Genomic DNA, 6000 nt, shown 5'->3' with positions numbered 1-6000 from the left:
AATTATACATACACTATAAATATTTATAGTGAAGGCTATAGACTTATGACTCCTTCTAGATCTAGACATTTTTTAATTAATCTGCATTTACATGCTTTAAACTCAGGGTTTATAATGCTATATCATTTCCTTATTAGAACATAAGCACTTCATCTTTTATAGCCCCTTGGGCCAATGTGTAAATCTAATTTCCTTGACTTTATATATTTGGTAAATCTATTTTCCTTTTTCACTGGGAAGTGGAGAAAAGAAGCAGATAAAATAAATCTTTGCTAATTGAAGAAAAAGAAAAGAAAAGAAATAAAAAGATACAGTTCAGGTATTGGGACCCAAACTTTCTTATTAGCTACTCTGTGGAAGCTAACAAAGATATCCAAAGCTGAGGTTAGCAGCTACCTTCTACTTTCTTATCCTACTTTCTTCCTAATTTTTTCTCATGACTTCATGATGGGTGGTATGCAATCATTGAGGGAAATTTCATCCTAGGTAGCTTCTTATTCTTTCAGACATTTTTACTCACCACACTGTCAGCAGAAACTTCTGACCCAGCCATCCACCTTAGCACAGGTGGCTCATCAACTATTCTATATATATAGCATGTATGAGTCCAAACATGCCAGAGGGTTTATTCCTCCTTATGAAGTAGTGGAATGGATTCATAGGCAGGCTCACTCAGAGAGAAAGAACATCCCTGCTATCCCTTTTGACATACTACTTCTCCAGGATTCCCACTGGATTTCAACTATCCCTTTGTCATTTACAGTATCTACTCAATCATTTTTTCTTTTCCTTTTTTCCTTTTTCTTGGTCTAATGAGTAGGTCAACCTGAAATTAGGGACCTAAAGTTTATTAGCTAGGACATACCTGTGAATTCGAAACCCTATTACATGAAACTAAAACCCTAAACTAAGTTTGGAGTCTGAAGCAAAAGAACTCTTTTAGGCATAAAATGCATGTAGACTTTGTGATAATTTTGAAGTCTTTTTTTTCTCTCTTATTTCTAGACATTCAAACATGTGCCTAGTAATTCAGGTTGTCAGATAAATGGCTCCAAAGAAGTTTGAGAAGGGAGAGTAATTTGGCAAATTCTCAAAGTTAAATATCATGTTGTATTCTTAAACTACCTAGTATTTTATATCTCCCATTAAAGCAAAAGGCATATGTCTCCCTCATTTCTTTACCCTTACATTCTTTACTATACTTTATCCTCTGTGATAGTTTTTTGTCACTTCCTCAATTTTCTCCAAATGTTTCTGAGAATGATATGGAATAAAATTTTGGAAAAAAATAAATGTCTTAATACCTGATGTGATAAAATTGTGTTTTCATGTTGAAGAATTAAAGAATTATGTATCAAAATATTGTGAACTCAGTGCCAAATCATATAAAAATACATGAATACAGAAAAAGGATGATCTATTACACGTTAAAAGGTTTTTTATATTTTTAAGATGTAAAAAGTTGTGAGGTTTATTGCACTTTATTAAAAAAGAAAGATGCCTTACATCCACCTATCTCCATTTATCAAAAAAAAAAAAAATTTCTTTCTCAGCCTGTTTAGAAAGATAAAAATAAAAACAGATATGACTAAAAGAAAATACTAACTATATCTTACATTTGTAATATCATGTATGTTTTATGAACATCTGTATTCATATTATGATACTGAAGTATTTTTTTAATTTTATAATTATAAATTTTTTGACAGTATATATGCATGAGTAATTTTTTTTATAACACTATCCCTTGTATTCATTTTTCCAAATTTTCCCCTCCTTCCCTCTACTCCGTCCCCTAGATGACAGGCAATCCCATACATTTTACATGTGTTACAGGATATCCTAGATACAATATATGTGTGTAAATCCAATTTTCTTGTTGCACGTTAGGTATTAGCTTCCGAAGGTATAAGTAACCTGGGTAGATAGACAGTAGTGCTAACAATTTACATTCGCTTCCCAGTGTTCCTTCTCTGGGTGTAGTTATTTCTGTCCATCATTGATCAACTGGAAGTGAGTTGGATCTTCTTTATATTGAAGATATCCACTTCCATCAGAATACATCTTCATACAGCATTGTTGTTGAAGTGTACAGCGATCTTCTGGTTCTGTTCATTTCACTCAGCATCAGTTCATGTAAGTCTCTCCAGGCCTCTCTGTATTCGTCCTGCTGGTCATTTCTTACAGAGCAATGATATTGAAGTCTTAATTTTTTAAACACATAAGGCAGATATGATTATTTCATTTATCTGATGAGGAAACTGAGGCTATGAGAAACAGTTTGATTTTTAAAAGATAAATGATATTAATAAAAGGAGCCAGAATGATAATCTCAATTATGACTCCCAATCAAAAGCTTATTCTAGTAGGTCATACTCTTCTTACTTGCTAGTTGTCGACTGAATGTGATATTTTCCTCTAAAGATTCACAATGCCTAGAATTCTCTGATGCTAGTGCTCAACTACTGAATTTATTTGTTAATTCGCCTCATGCAGAATATAGTTGTCTTCCAGGATGATATTGATGAATAGGACATATATGTTGGCTGCCCTAGTTTGGATCAAGCAAGATTTTTCTAATTGCAACCATCTTCTCTGGATCCCTCCCTTATATATTTTACAATTCAGACCAACTACTTCTGATCAGATTTTCTCCATTGGTTCTCAGGTAGGCACCAGCAGAGTTATGAACTCAAGACTGGTTGATTCTCCAAGCTGCTCTACTAGGAAGAAGCTTCAGACCTCATCCAATCTGATTTAACTCTTCCTTCCAACAACAAAGAAATTTCTCCTAAAACCTTTTGCTCAGATCTTCCAACTGATTTTATTCTGAAAGATGGAGACTTTAACATCTAGTGAAGGATTTTTTTTTTTTTGAGATAACATCTGTGACAACTATTCCTGAGGTAAGGAACTCAAATAACTAACTTGTTTTGTTGAAATTAGGTCCAACAGTGCTGTAAAATATTACCAATTAATAAACTCAAATTCCATCTTGGGGGGGAATGCTGTACTTAAAAAATCTTCTGAGAAAAGTAATTGGTATTATTTTTTAGGTGGTGGGATATGGCAGATAACCAAAATTACCAATCCATACTTTCCTACTTGTATAGAATTTTAAACTTTTATTCTCCCTTTCCCACTCCTTACTTATTTCCCCACTTATTTCCTACAGGAGGCCTTTCCTGAACAATATATTTTATTCTATTACTTCCTGACAATTCAGCACTGTGTGTGTTTTCTATGCTAGGCAATACTCACGGGATTTATCTGGTTCTTTAGTAGTGTTCCAGATTATTTTTTAAAATGTAAATATTATTTCTTCTCAATTTCAGGAGCTTACAAGCTCCTGGAGAGATGTAAAAGCCTTATTTTTCTAAATAACACATCAACTAATACATTGCTCTGTACCAGAGGAACTGTAATAAATATAGTTGAATCCAATGAAATGCAATTCACTCTAATGATGTTCTAGGCACTCACTGTAAATACAAAAACAAAATGCAAAGTCTGGGAATATAATATAAACTAAATTTAAGCTTCCTGAAGAAAAAAAGTGAATTTCAGTAGCTCTCTGGTATTCTCAGACATACTAACAAATTTACACAAAGAATCTCTGAGACAGAACTCCAGGGTCACAGTGTGGTTGAGTCAGTGATACAAGGAGGGAGATTTTTAAATTCATCTTTAGTTAGAGGATTTTTTCTTACAAAGTAATCATAGTAGGCTCCACTTGAGTAAACATTGCATCAGAACAATGGTGTGAGAACTTTAAAATGTAGCAGAGCAATCTTTAAACTCTACCCTAGAAGAAAAACAGAAGGAAGTGAAGGGCACAAAGGTAATATTGACAGAGGCCCTGCTGAAATTGCTAAGAGACTCAGTGGTGTTGATGTTAAGTAGGCATGACAGAGCAATTGACCCACCAAATTAGACAACTGACAAGTGTGGTGAGAGGCAGAAAAGTCAAGCCCAGGAAATAAAAATGTGTTTGCAAGTTTTTCAGTCTTGGAAAAAGAAAATCAGAGAATTGGAATGCAAGAGAATACTTTGACACAACTGGCATTCCAGTGACTTGATGGGTGATGGATAATCAATTATCTGGGGATTCTATGAGGCTATAAATACCAAAGCATGCATGGAGCAGGAAAATGAATATATGAAAAGGGAGCCACTATTGTCTGTGAATGACAGTGTAAAAATAAAACAAAATCTATGTTATTCTAGGCCAAAAAAAAAAAAAAAAAAAAAAAAAAGTCTTACAGAATTTTCACAAGTAGATATTCTCTATATAGATTATAAAAATTTCCAGAGAAAAATGTTTTTATAGATCACATAATCTGAATCATGTAACTAAACTGTAATGCTATATATGACTAAAGGTGCCCAAAGCAGACCAAGTATAAGTGTACAGTTATTCTAAGATAGATTGGTAGAATATCTCATTGGGATGAGAAGAGTCAAGTTTGTTAGGCCATATTGTATGGTGCATAGACAACTGGCCTGGGAGTTTGAAATAGTCAGATTCAAGTCTAGTCTCTGACAACTTACTAAATATGGGACAATGGGAAATTCACATAATTTCTCTGTACCTTAACTTTTTTTACTTATAAAATGGGGATATGAGATTTACCTCATTGACTGGGTTGTCAGAGGTGTATGTTAGATTAGATATGTTAAATGTTTTGCTAGTTTGGAAGCTTAATAAGTAATTTCTAAGTAGAAAAAGAAGTTTTAAAGTACATGGAAAGAAGAATTATATGGGACAATCTTCTGAGCAGTGAATAAATAGGAATAAATCAGAAAGTTCTTATGAGTGAGACACTTATAAATTATCTTATATCTATAAAAATTATCCTGAATTTCATCTTGAAATTCTTAAATATAGCAGACTGGTAGAAGAAGAAAAACTAAAGGAATCCATCAATTTATTGTTCAATTTCAGATTTAGAGTAAATGACCAAATGTAAATTGTTAAGAAACATTAAAAAGGAAGAATTTAAATAGAAATCTAGAAACTATTTCATGCTTTATTGGAAAACCAGGGTAATTGTATGTGTAAGGTTAAAAAAAATATATCAATTAGATGAGGAAAAAATCCTTCATGAATACATGTTAAAATCAAAGCCAATTGTATTGGAAAAGGGATTCCTAGAAGTCTATTAAAGTGTAGTAAGAATGAATCAAATTAGAAATTAAGCCAAAAAAGACTATGGGTGCATCTTCTAAAAGGCTACAAAGCCAATAATAGAAGGTTGCTCATTCAAATATATTGAAAAATGTCTGTTATAGCTCTTGCAAGAACATGAAATTAAGAAGAAAAAGGTGCAATTCAGTGTTGAAAAAGAGAAAGTATTCAAATTAAATTTGTGCCTTGGTCTTTTCTAAGGAATTTATGAAGAAGCTCATATACCTTAATTATATTTTGAGCTGACTAGTCAAAATAGTAATAGCTCACATTTTTATCTTGTTAAAGCTTAAAACACTCTTCATCAGATCACTGTGAATGAGTTGTAGTTTCAATCCTATAAGCAATATAATATTTAAAAGGTTAGGTTGCCTAAGGTCATACAAATTGTAAGCTGCAGAGACAAAATTTGAGCACATTTCCTCTGATGGAGTGATTGAATAACTCTTGAAAATAGTAAATAGTGTTAGATTAGTTTAAGCTTTATTCAAATAATCTAGCTAGAAAGTAGCTCTGCAAGATTTATATTCAGGTTTTTGTTCTCTTTGTCTCAAACTAATTCAACTAAAAATGTCAAAGCATTCACTATTTGTGAGTGTGATATAGATGAGGGATGATAGTCTCTTTCTGTCTCTCTCTCTTTCCCCATGTTTGTGTGTGCATGTGTGTGTATAGATGTATGAATGTATTTGTATTTCTCCACATACACACACACACACACACACACACACACACACACACACACACACATATACCTGTAGAGGGCTGAAACTCTGAAAAGGTGTGCTTGAATCAGTCTGCAGAACACTCAA

The sequence above is a fragment of the Sminthopsis crassicaudata genome, chromosome 3 (assembly GCF_048593235.1).
Source record: "Sminthopsis crassicaudata isolate SCR6 chromosome 3, ASM4859323v1, whole genome shotgun sequence".
Lineage (NCBI taxonomy): Eukaryota > Metazoa > Chordata > Mammalia > Dasyuromorphia > Dasyuridae > Sminthopsis > Sminthopsis crassicaudata.
The sequence above is the reverse complement of the archived record's forward strand: the minus strand, read 5'-3'. Positions refer to the sequence as shown.